The following is a 13,977-nucleotide window of genomic DNA, read 5'->3' as shown; positions in this document are numbered from 1 at the left end:
TCTTGCGCTCCCCCCCCCCCCCCCCCCCCCATCTTGCAGGTCCCACTGCGCAACACTGCGTGAACTGCGGATGTCTCTGCCCGCCTGAATGACGGATTGTCACATGCAACTCAATCGCTCTAAGACGTGCTCTGTCAGCCAGCCAGGTTCTCTCCGTTCCATCAACAACATCACAAGAATGAAGTCACTCCTCACCTATGCCACCACTCCTCTGGTCCAGGTCACAGAGTACTTTCTGTCGGGAACACTGCAGCCCCACACTGGCAGCCCAGAGCCCCAGTGCACCAGCAATTTAAGAGTGCAGCTCCCCCTTCATTCACTGCCTTTCGCCACTCATACACGCTGGATTCAGCTTCCTCTGGGTTACCTTGCAACTGCAGGTAAAGACACACCTCCAAAATGGACTTTATCTCACCTCTGGCAACCCCAGTGCTAGAATGAGTCGTGAATCCAGAACTGCACAATCACTCATGGCTTTCTCCCACTGATAAAAAAACACAGTCATTGGGCTGCTGGGTAGATCTTCCTCTTAAGATACTGGGTTCCAGTGTCCTTGATGCTCACCAAAGTCTGGTATCACGTATTGACTGCACAGGTAAACAACTGTCCATAAAACTTCCCAGCAGCCCAAGTGCATCATTTAAATTTGAATTTTCCTAATTCCATCCCACAGTAGGAACTCCTGGTCTATTAGATCCCCCCAATCATCCTGCCCTACCACTACACCCACCTTGCAATGACTGAACAGCTCAGCTCACAATCTGTAGTGGTTCAAGGTTTGGTGGCTGACAGGAAGCTTGTTCTCATAGTTTTCACTGCAGCAACAGGACAAGCCTATGAATACAATTCAACATTCCCAATCTTTAGAAAAGAAAATAACCCAAGTTTTTAAAAAAAATGGACCCATTTAGACTGGGTTTGCAGATCCAGGAAGTGTCCAGAAAGATCTTACTGCCTCCACAGTTTGCACCATGGGCATTACCTGATGTAGTACCATAGACATCCTTATTGACGTTTAGTGTGGAGCAAATTCTGCATCTAGACATTTAGCCACTATTCTATGGCATGTTCATGTGTAGTAGAACCAGGAAATACTTTTCCAGTTCAATGAGAACAATTCTGTCAAATATGCTCGCATTGTTTAACAGGGCTTTCTTGCATAACCAGGGGGCTAATTTTATGGTCGTATGATCAATGTGTATCTTAAATAGTGGCTCATGCTGAAAACCATGACTAAGTAGCTATTGATAAAATCCCACTTTGACGTTGATCCTATCTCTACGTTAAAGTGTATACTAGACGTAATTTCTTGCTGGTCATGTGGAGGTACTGGACATACTGCACGGATTCCCGGTAAGGGCTGTGTTCACGGTTTAGGAATAACATTTTAATGATAAACAATGTTAGGTAGAATTTTAGGTGAAGAGTGTAAGAAATGTTGAAATGACTGCATTCGCAAGGTAATTGTAAAGCATGTTCACGATAGTTCAAATTGAAGTTCATTTGAAATGTATCACAGATGCGTAAAACGCGGACGCCCCACTTTAAACCAACGTCAGCAACTGTATTGGTTCTCCGTTATTTTTGTCAATCAAGTGTAAGCACAACTTGGGAAATAATTAAAGTTTAAACTGAGTTATGAAATGAGACCCCTGGAAAGGGTCCACTGATACTCAGCACTTTACTTCCTGTTCTGTGCATACGTATTTATTGGAGCTTCTCGGATATGCAATTTAAACTAATTTACACAATTTACTCTGGCTTTGATAGCCGAGCCAGTGACTCTTTATAAAACCAGCAATTAAGCAAATTATATAAAATGGGAGGTATATTTAAAAAAAAAAAACCTTCCTCCAAAAACCCGCAACACGCAGCTGAGGTCTTGACAAACCCCGCCCCCTGCATCATGCGGAGTCGATAAATTCCTTGTAACATACTCCCCATATGGCAGGAGGGCATGAACTGTAAAGAAAATCCCCAGCATCTAAAGTTTATTTTCAGGTGGTAATTGGAGGTCCCTCGCGGTGACCGTGCATTTTCCCACTCATTCAGCTCGTGGCTACGGGCACGCGGTCTTCCATCAACGGCTGATGCGCGGGTTTTCAACACCCTGCTGAATCCAGGTTTGGGTTTCACTGGGGATGATGCCAGTTTACCTGTTTTAGACTTGTTTAAAAAATGTAAGTGTTTTTTGGATATAAATACGAATGCAATTTATAACCTGTCCAAACATACATTTGTATACTTTAAATTCAATGTGTATGTTTTCCCCCAGTGCCTTAATTCAGCGCAAAAGACATTTAAAAAAATACAAATATGCCAGCAAGTGTTAACAGCGACCATCACACAGCAGAGTAGAGGGTAGAAAAGATTCACAATCAACGTTCACATTCTGTGGATTAGGGCAAGCACCTGCGTCCCGCTCATAAAGCGATCTCCACGCGCCACAGAAGACAATTTAGATTTATTTCCTCCGATTCAAAGGGTGGGCACACAACAAGCACAGTGAATTACATTCGGCCACAGAGGAGTCCGGCCACACTTCATCACACAGCCTGTTCGGCGTCTCGCTGGTTTATGCACAGCTGCGTACCTCGGGGATTATGGGAAAGGAAGACATTGTTGGCATCTGCTCAAGTAATCACAGCTATCAGCGGGTGCAAAATCACGCTGAATCTAAGTTACGTTCCTGGAATGCAAGAAGAACCGTACTTCTTAGAATTACGATACAACATATATGCTCGACTACACGACCCCGCTATTTAAGAAAGAATATAGATATCAAAACAACACTGTTCTCTTCTGAAAACATCTTGCTTGGTGGCTAAGATGTGTTATTTCAGATATTAGAACATTATTAAAACCCCTGCCAGAAAGCACACCCTGCACTTGCGAATGATCATGTAATACAGTATGCAGTTCGGAGTAATCCTTTTGGTCAGCCTGACCTATACAATATTATGTATTGAAATTTAAAGCAAAGATTAAATTAAAATAATATTTTAAATGTTTGTGCGGTATGCACATTATATTATAAATACAAGAGAGCTCTCCAGAGAATTTAAGAATTAAATGATGTCAGCAAGAATAATCCCGTTGCAGTGCTACGGTAGCCTAAAGTACCAAAATGTATACCAGCATGCATGCTCCTTATAACTCGACGTCTTTACCAATTCAAAATCAGTCATATATAAATGTGCAGGTACTTGACCTTAGTCAGTGAAGCACTTTAGAAAAATTATGTTTGTTTCTGTTAAACTTTACTTTTTAGAATGTATTCATATTAAAACTATTTTATTAGTTTTTTTTTCATATAATAAACCACAAGAACAAGTGAACAAGACAGGACAATATGCATACCAAGCACAGATTATTGTTGTAAATATCGTAACTGTAATACGTTACACAAGGCATACTGGTATATATAGTGTCACAGATAAATTATCTCAGGCCTTAATGCGTGCACAAAAATGATATTAAATTAATACATTAAAAATACATTTTAAAAAGAGAGAGCATGTATCTCATGATATTTCCCCACCCTTTCTTCTCTTTCGAGGAGAGAAGATGTGTCTGCTCTTGATGTGCCACATACCTGGTCCTGGCTAGAACATCAGTGTAAGAAAGGGGCCTGTCATGATGTCATGATCTTGTCAGATTTTGCTGCTGTGATCAGTGTATGGTTGATGGGAAATGCATTTCAATGCCAAATGTGGACAATCTATATCACACGTGGTACAGACTACAGCCACAATAAAAATGAGTAACAACACACAGAATGAACTAAGAGACTGAACTAACTTTCTGCTCGAAGAAAATTGTAATGAAGAGCCCCCCACCCCCCCTGCCGCCGCCAACTCAGTGGAAAAGTGGACAATTTTGTGGGGAAAAACATGAAAAAGGGCCTGTGTCCATTTTATTGAACCAGTTGAAGTGTGTATCTGTTTCATGAAAAATAAAATGAACACCAATATTGAAAAAAAAAAAAAAACTTTGCCTTTTCATCCTAATAAGTGGAGGTCGTATTCGTGACATTACCAGCTGGGCTGCTTCCAATGCCGTATTAGCCAGGTTAGCGTGAATGTTTTCTTATACCGACAAGCCCTGCGCATCTGAGACATGCCAGGGAAGTGATGGAGAGACCTGTGTGCTTGGAAAGGGACCAGGATGACCTCCCTGAGCTGCTCTCGCAGTTCGAACCGAATGTCCTGCACTTCCTCCCCGGAGAACATGGGAAGCAGCTGTCGCGCCGATCGTCCTGCTTCCTCCATTACGCGCCATGAACCCAGCCGCTAGCGGTAATGACAAAGCCACACGACCTGCCGTCCCATCTCTCCGTGCTCTCTGCCGTGACTCAGCAATGCTGCTTTCCTCTGAACAAGCTAATATATCACAGAATGAAGGTGTCAGACTCCAGTCCCGAAGGGCCACAGTGCATGCAGGGAATTGCGGTTCCAAAGCCTTGAGAACGAGCTGTGTGGATTCTTTAGCCCAGTGGTTCTCAAACTCGGTCATGGGGGACCCCTGTGTATGCTGGTTTTCATTCCAACCTCAACAGCAATCCCAGAATTTTAACAAGCTCTTAATTTTTGTTAATTAGGTGCTTTTCATGTTTTAGGGCTGGGGTTCCAGAAAGGGCCAGTGTGGGTGCACACACCTGATTCTACTAATCAATCACTAGAGTGATTGCTAAGCACCTTGATTAGTAGAATCAAGATCAGGTATGTGCACCCACACTGACCCTTTTTGGATAAGACTGTTGAGGTTGGAATGAAAACATACACAGGGGTCCCCCAGGACCGAGTTTGAGAACCACTGCTTTAGCCAATCAGAATTACTGGTGCTGAAATGTGCCAAATACCGACAGACACTCCAGGACTGGAGTCATACCTGTGTCCTAAGCGATTTAAGATCTTACTGCTACTTAACATCTATATTTGTTAATATATCAATATGAGCCCGATGATGAAAGGCCCTTGTGGATATGAACATAGCTGTACTTCTGCGGCCTTGGAATTAAATAGGTGACGACACAACAGATATTTGACTATCAATCTAACTGTGTTGACTGTGGACTCTCTTAAAATTAACATTTGATTAATTTTTATCCATAGTTTCGCAAATAATCATTTTTCGGGAAGGGGATTTAAAATATTAGTATGGTTGTCAGCAATCTAGTTGATCCCCTTTGAGAATCTGACAATATAATTCGATCTGGTAAACTTGCTCTGTGTGGCCATAGGAATGTTGTCTGTTTATACCTGATCCCCTCCACAAGCATCAAAGGAAACATCCTTTGGACAATTGGGGCCATGTCTATTTTTCTCCCTCTCTCCTCAACAGGCATAAAATTGGATATTTCACAGCCCAGTGTTGGGTGCCAAATTATAATTTTAAAAAATGGCGTGCTAGCACTGATAGGTAGGTACCTAGATAGGTAAAGACAGTCTAGTGAATAGTGCCGTTAGCTAGCTAGTTTCAAGGCTAACAGACCTATAGCTCACGACCAGGATGCTGCCTGATTGCTGAGGCTGGTTTACCTAGCTGGTGAACTTTTTCATTAACAGGGTTTACAAGGATTCTTCATCAATATTTAGCTCTAAGGGTTTTCAGGAAGCATTTGATTGTGCAATGGTACAGTCACTCAAAGTGAAATGCCTAGGCCAGTGCTACAGGAAAATATGTCAACATTTCACATAGCTATTATATAAAGCATGTAATGTAGTGCAATGAAATGCGAGCCAGTCAATAGCCTGTTGGATACTTCTGCTGCCACAACCAGTTGCCACAAGACCATTAGCTGCATGGGGGTGTGTAAAATAAATAAAGTTAAATTGTCAGCATTAATAAACCCTACATTTTTTCAACAGTTTTTAGCTGCTTGCGGTGGAGTGGGGTGTTGCTGTGGTATAATTTGAGGGATGGAGGTTTGTTCTCAAAGACTTATGATGCGCTGGATGACTGTTGTGGCCTTTGACTATTAACATAGGAACCACACAGAAACCATGGAGTAGATACTGAATCTTCAAGAGTCCTATTTATAAATTAAATCCAACAAATTAACTTTTTAAAATGATACCTTTGACACATTAATGTACAGTCTAAACATTTAACAATTATTGTATACAAACTGGGTTTTAGGATGCTTCAAACCCTTGGTCCACAGAGCTGTCTGACCTCTTCACTGTCTCTTCACTGTCAGTCTTCTTTTTCCAGGTAAGACGTGCAAGCAATCAGCGATACTGGCTTCTCCCAAGCCTCCCTCGGGGGATGAAGACCTAGCCAAGGAAAACAGAAAACAAGGATAAATATACTCTCGATACTGGCAGCAATGGCCAGGAAAGAATAATAAATAAATATTCAGATTTATGCTCTAGTTAGCGACGGACTCCAAGCAGCAGAGCTGCCAAATGGAGTGCTAAATGACTATTACAATTTCCCCACAGGCCGGGAAGAATAACCCAGAGAGGAAGATGGATTCAGGCCGTGATTTATAATCTGCTCTCCGGCCAGACAGAGCAGCCACTGCGATTTCGAGGGCTCAGCCACAGCCAACCAGAGCATTACCAGGACCCCGTGATTCAGCTGAAAAGCAGCCGTACACAGGTGGGCAAGCAAAACTGAGAGGTTAGAATAATTTTAAAAAAATTTTTTTTTTTTAAAAAAGGTCATTAGCATGCATCTACATGTTTACATGTGCTCTTTGGTGTATGTTTTTTGGTATACAACAGGTCAAGCACCCGATACTTTAAAAAAATGACAAAACAAACGTGGATTTAATGCAAACGAACGCTGTGATATGTGAATGTGTGACTGCTACCTCAAAGTTATACCATCAGCAGACAGAGGCCTGTAATTCGATGCTATTGAAGGTCATGTTGTTGTTTTTATTTTTTTCTTGCAGGAAGAGCTCCAGAGCAGGCTATTGTCATCGGCTCACTGCAATAGAGAGCAGAGCAACTGTGGCGTTTTTTTTTTAAGGTCCGCCCTCACCCCGCGTTCCGACCGCTTGTACCGAGCACCGTTTCCCGCTGCGCCGCTCCGGACGAGGGGGCCTCTCATTTCCCAGCAGCCTCGGTGTTGGCAGGCGCCGATCGCTGGCATTTCACTTCTCCGAAAAGGGCAGCCTTTTACCCGGTCGCCAGACCCGCTGTACGAGCCCGCTGCGCTGGCACGGAACCAGGAGGCTCCTGGAGTCTGCCCAGGTGACCCACCTGGAGGCCGAGGCGTCAGGTGCCTTGTCCTATCAAAGGAAAGGTGAGGGTACCTGTGGCCACTGGGAGAATGGCATGAGAAGCCCCATCAGTACTGCCAATCAAACAATGCTTTGGCACTAGGAAAATAATACGAAAACTAATAATAAAAATCCTTCAATTAATTATACCCCAAAACTTTAAAGATGTAATATTTTTCCAGAGATGGTTGCATCAGTTGGAGAAGTATAGGCCCACTGGATGATGATGATGAGGATGATGCCACACCCACTTCCCTTTCTTTTTATACACCTCGCACTTAGAAATAGAAGAATATAAAAATATTCCTTCGCAATCATCAGAAGTCCATCAGAAATTATTGCATAAAACCCTTTAATTCTGGCCCCTTTTGGTCAGTTGACATTTCTGACTTATTTGTGAACTCTGACATTAATAATGTCCCATTGGCCCTGCTTTTGTTAAATCCAATCCAAAGAGACCTTTACGCAGCATGACACAGGAGGCATCCAAGGAGCATATTACCAAATAAGCACTGCAGTTACGTGATTATTACTTTACCAAAAATAGCGCAACACTTTACAAACTTCATACTAGCCACTCACATGAGTGACTCACATGAATGCATTTCATAGAAAACTATGTAGCCAACTTGCTGAGGCTAATCCATTTTCATTAATTCCATCACGCTGCACACTTTTACATAACATCCAGCTGGGAAGTAGCGAAAATGAAAGTGCAGACCAAGCACTTTCCTCCAAAGCGGTTCATTTTCACAGTGATCTCATCCCGAACAGCAGAAAATGTCACCCGTGGAAATGTCAGCTCTTTAATGAGAGTTCGACCGGGTCCTCTGAAGGATAGCATTCCACTAAATGCACATAATTATAATTCATATTTATAGCAGTGAAGTGGGTCAGTCTCCACAAATTAATGAAAGCAAAAAATGTGCACTGCTCTTTTAAATATGCTGTTGTTATAAACAGTTTAAAATAGTGAAGTACTCATATTTGGCTAACATATTTGTGGATTACATTTCGGCTGTGTTTTGATTTATGGTTTACTAAGCCAAAAATGATTCTAATAAATTATAATAAATTATTAAATTATTACAAAATTACTATGAACCATTTATAAAATGCTAATAAGGACTATATATTATTGTTCCATTATATTGTTTTATATATAAAATATTATGATTATTTAAGCGTGAAAATCAGTTATGCAAATGGTACATAATAAGTTAAAGTGCATTGCTAAAACACCTGACTGCACATTGTACCAAAACAGAAACCCCTATTCGTTATAAAACATGGAGGTTCCTGCTTTTGCACTTTATTTGTATATAATTGGTCTTGTAAGAGAGACCTTATTGAATTAGGTTTACTTCTCCATGGCAAAGCTATTTTTGTTAAGGCAGTGAACATCAAAGAAATACAGATAAATAAATAAATCTGCATGACGGACAAGCTCTCTGCTGGAAGCATATTACTCTGCACAAGTCTTAAAGTGCAAGACCTCCAGTACTCCAGATAGATTAAAAAACTTGCTCCGGGAATGGCCACTTCAGGACACAAGGAGATTAGGCCACGCCCATGCAGGTGGGTTAGGCCACGCCCAATCTGGGAGGTTAGGCCACACCCACACAGGGAGATTAGGCCCCACCCATGCAGGGAGATTAGGCCACACCTACGCAGGCAAGTTAGGCCACACCTACGCAGGCAGGTTAGGCCATGACCAATGCTACAGGAGGGCTTGGGCTCTATCTGCACCTAGCAGTTTGGGAAATGAAGCGTTACGGAGTACAATGCCCCATATCAAGGCACTGTTTAGCATCACATCCATATAAATTTCTATTTATGTGAAAAATAAATGCTTAAAGTCTCAAAACTGTGTTTTCTTATCTCACTGAATGTAACAAATCATGCAATACACAAATGAGAAATGTTTATTGCATTTATACAATTTTAAATTATTAACTGCTTAAAATAAATAAATAAATAAATTTTAAAAATTGACCAGTCAATTGTAATAGGCAGTTGCATATGCAGTTAACAAGACTTTTACTGAATGGCACTCATTTTGGACAAACATTTGAAATATAGCCTGGAGGCCCTGAAAGACTTCCTGGAGTGGGGGCGAAGCCAACCTGAAAGACATCTCCATTTCTCCCAGCTAAGGTTACTCATGCTCGTAATGTTGGTGCATCTCAATTCAATTTGACCTTTTCTCAGTGAAACAGTTGTATGACAGCTGAACTAACACCTCAATTAATACCTCATTTATTTTAGTTTTCTAAATAATATATAGGTCAGCCAGCACTAAATAATAATAATAATTCATTTATAATTTATTGCTATTCAGAAATTCGTTTTTGTGCCCTGTAGAGGACACACGTTTCTGGTCTTAATCTCTTGTTTTAGAAACAGTGTCCATAGACACAGGGACAGCTGTGGAATAAGGAACTAATGAGCAGAACATTAAAGAGAGGAATGAATTAAAAAATTACAGCAACTACTATCAATAATTATAATTTTTAGGGAGTGGAATGTACACTGGTTCCTTTACTTATTGCCTGTTAACATTACTGAGAAATGTTTTGTATTTTTCCTGGGAATCCTGGTAAATATTCTCTACCACACCACAGCACACATTAAAGTTGTACAGGTTACTGGATACAGTCTTTAATGAGTGTTATTCCTTGATTTGTCTCTGCACTGCATATCTGTGCTTGTAACCAGTTTTTATCTCCTGGAACATATCAATGAATCAGTACTTGTTTATTTCAGAGCAACATTGCACAATGATGAAATGACATTTTCATGTATTTTTTATGTATTTAATGTATGTTTTATTAAAGTATCTTTAACAATACCTTTCTACGTAGAACTGTATTGTAACTTACTGTATGACAAGCAACATGTCATGCTTTTCATTCATTTTTCTGTCAAATGGTCCATATCTTCATCCGTATCCATATCCAATATATGAGCTATATATACATCTTGTTATGATGAGCCTTGGATTTTTTTAGTCATGAACACAGCTTGCCAATTAAATTATTTTGACATGTTCTTGAATATTAAGATTTTTTTTAAATCAGCTTACATAAAAGCAGCATCTGGGATTTTATCAGGTTTTCTTTAATAAAAAGGAATAGAATCTGTTTATGAAAAAATAAAGGTGGTGGTGGTGGGAAAGGGGGGGGGTTAACAACTTATCAGTGCCATGGTACCTCAGTCATTATGAATCAAATCATGGGTCACAGTATATTTTGCTTGGGTATGAAGATTCATAAATTAAATAAATATTTGTGGCATCCATGCTATGGCAGTGTGTTAGTCTGATACTGTATACCTACAGTACTACACCATAAGTGACTGGGGAGTGCTCAGTTGCCCTGGTAACAGCTTCTCCCTTGGAGTGAGACCGGGAAGGTGAGCAGGGCCGGTCTCTCCTGACGAGGACCGTGATGATTCCTCCAGGATGCGCGGATGCAGGAAGCATGCGGAACACATGGAGAACCCGGGGCCGAATCATCTCCGCTGCTTCCCTGTCCTGTCCCCGCCCCGCCCCCGCCCCGCCCCGCCCCGCCCCACCTACGAGCCACGGCGAGGGCCCGGGCGGACATGTTTTGCCCCACATGGCTGATGTGAGCCATTCGGCGGAAACTCCTTGCATTGCGAGCCTGGAATTGATAAAGGGGATCCACTGTACATAAAAAAGGTAAAATAAGAACGCAATGTTCCTTCGCGCGCGTATTTTGGAACGACACCAAGTCCCTGTACAGCTGCTGGGGCAGAGCCAACTGCTTTTAAAGCAGAGCTCCACTCAGGCACACGGAACATCAGCGGCGCTGTTCGGGGGTTCCGCGGGCGTCCTGGTCCCACGCGTCCCTTCCCTCACCCGCGTTTGGACAGCGCCTCGCACAAGGCACGTCTGGCCTATGTTACAGCGGCCGGTGAAAAGCACGGCGGCTGGATTTATGGGGGTCGACCTTCACAGAGAGTAGTTTGGAAACATGAACCTTTTAAGTGTCCAGCACTTTTCACACTGCATTTGGGTCTGTGCCTCTCAGGCAACCCACCTTGGGTCAGGTGTGTCCCGTTACAGGACACCAGTTAATGAGCTAACAACAGCAATTCAAAAAAATTAACAACATTGAGGAGACCACCAAACCCTTAAACTGAGTTCATTTTTAGTCAAAACAAAAATAGTTTGTAAAAAAAAAAGAATTATAAATTGCACTATAAAATTTCATTTACACTGCTGCAAATGAGACATAACTTGATATATTGTACAAAATGTGTTATTTATATTGATCACAAAGTTGAAACTCTCATGTTTTCTCATGTTTGTCATGTGCATAGTCACTGAGTCCTTTACGGTGGGTGTTGTGTTTCCTGTGGGGAGCGTTTGGCCACATGGCTGGATGCTCAGTTTGCCCACACATCGAGAGCGAGGGGAGCTCTCATTAAGGACCAGTGGCTGTGATTGTTTATGAGCATCACCCAGGCAAAACCCAGTTGGTTTAGGCCTTGGGTTAAAAGCCTCTCCTAGAATCACATACAATGCTGCAAGTGAGTGTTTATCTAATTCCCTTTGTATTTTAGATGGGAAATAATTCCCATGCACGCTTTCATAACTTGCATAAGTGTGTTACTTTTCCGGCTATTTGTATAGATACGTACTTTATTAAGCCACCCTTTCTAAGGGTAGTTGGTTTAGAAAACATAGGGTAAAAGGCAGGAATACACCCTGGACAGGGTGTCATCAGTCATTGTCAGGACTCATACACAATTCACACACACGTATCCCAAGGAGAGTGTAGACTCTCCAATTAAATAAACCTGTGTGACTTTGGACTGTGGGAGGAAACCAGAGCACCTAGAGGAAACCCACGTGGACACAGAACTTTATGAATCCCCAATGTAAAATTAAATCGGATGAGTTGTTTAGATGTGTTTATTGAAATGGCACAGTACATTTATAATGCTGAAACTGCCGTTGAAGCAATGAGTTGATTGTTATTGGTTTAAACTAGAGAGATTAAAAGTCCTGTTAATCCTGATGTCCTGAGTGTGAGAACGCATCTGGATGTGCCTGTAAGTAAATAATGTGTTCCTTCTGCCCTGCCACTGCCCAAAGCGGAAGGAATTTCATTGGTCGGAAGAACAACAGGAAATAAATATAACCATATCTGGAAAAATGCAGAAAATTGACATGGTGCTCTAAATTACATTCATGAGGGAGGATGTTTTGGACTAGTATAAGCCAAAACAATTAGTTTTCCTTAAAATGAACAACCGCTTTGTCACCATTATTCAAATTAAAGCAAACTTTGAAAAATAATGTGATATATTACATGAATACCTCTGGAAAATATTGACCAGCTAACATTATAATCAGATGCTGTTGTCTGGAAAATATAAACATATATCATATCAACAATTCGCCCTGTGGTTTGCAGCAATGACAAGCCAAGAACTTTTTTCCACACCATAGTTTATACAAGCAGGTGACAGGGCTATTTTTTTATACATAATAAATCAAAAATGGGGAGCGCGTGCTTCGAAGGTGAAGTCTGGAAACATAATTCTCTCTATCTTCTTCCCCCCTGGTTTTTCTATCTCTCTCTTCCATAGTGACAGTGACATTATCTGTCCATGTAGCCTTTGACTTGGGGGGTCAGGGGGTTGGGGGCAGGGGGAGCTGTAACCCTGCTCCTGGAGAGCAGCAGGGTCTGCCCAACAGTGGGCCAATCACCATATTAAATACCAATTAATATTCTCAGACAGGACATAATGTATATTAATAATAAATATATGCAGAAGCGCACTGTCAACCTCCTGGAGCAATCTATGCCATGTATTGCTCAGTGCGGTGTCTTGTTAGGACCCTAGCCTTGCTGAAATCATCTTTTTCACAGATGGTGTGTATGCTGTGAATAAAACTGAGTCTTTCATGTTCGATTTTTCACTTGTGCATTTCTGGCCCCCATCCTTGGGTGCTGAGCAAGAAAAGTTTTCAGTCCCCCGTCTGATGTTTTATTCAGTTTGTCTCAATAGCTCCAACCAGCCTGCCATGAAATGTTTCCTTACTTATAGCTGATAATTACAATTACATGCTGTAGTTTCCATGGCCGCACTCGTGGAATTATGAATAGTTATGTGTGTTATACTAGAGACTGTGGCCATTACCTCAAGGTCGGAAATGAAGACTGTTCTGCCCTACCCAGTACCTTACAGATGAATATATAAATTACAACAACTGGAACAATTTAAACAATGTCCTCCAGATGTTTTAAGGCTAATTAAACTGGTTTAAGTTGAGCATAAAGGCTAAGGCAGAATGACTGACAAATGTAACCCTTGCATTTGGTTTGGGTCAAATTGACCAGTTTTAAACTTTTAGAATAAAGGAGGCATGGTGCTTTTGAAATGTATTTCATAAACAGTGATGAAACCAGGGTAAAGTAGGTTCCTGTTTTGTGCTTTTATGCGTTGTTCCTCGACTGTATTTGCTTCACTGGCCTTCTTGCCTAAATTATTTACTAGAACAGAATGAGATAAAAATGAAAAATAATTGACAATATCAGTCCAAAACAATAAATATAATCAACAGCATGAAAAAAGTTTCAGTTAAATTCTTCACAGATAAACATGATTTATGCCCCCATACCTTCACAGCGGATTTTAAAACATATGAATCACATCTTCATCAAAAATGAGTGACACTTTCATTGTTAAATGTAATCTAGCAGAGG

The 13,977-nt window shown here is 41.3% G+C and overlaps 1 long non-coding RNA gene across 1 annotated transcript; it reads left to right on the top strand.

The window, feature by feature from the left end:
* The first annotated feature begins 1,090 nt into the window (after nt 1-1,090).
* On the top strand, nt 1,091-4,542 carry LOC118213751. The gene is made up of 3 exons (XR_004762507.1): nt 1,091-1,353; nt 2,002-2,180; nt 3,560-4,542. It is a non-coding gene; the product is annotated as an uncharacterized LOC118213751 (long non-coding RNA).
* The last annotated feature ends 9,435 nt before the right edge of the window (nt 4,543-13,977 follow it).

This window comes from Anguilla anguilla, chromosome 15, assembly GCF_013347855.1.
Source record: "Anguilla anguilla isolate fAngAng1 chromosome 15, fAngAng1.pri, whole genome shotgun sequence".
NCBI classification, from domain to species: domain Eukaryota; kingdom Metazoa; phylum Chordata; class Actinopteri; order Anguilliformes; family Anguillidae; genus Anguilla; species Anguilla anguilla.
The sequence above is the reverse complement of the archived record's forward strand: the minus strand, read 5'-3'. Positions and strand labels throughout refer to the sequence as shown.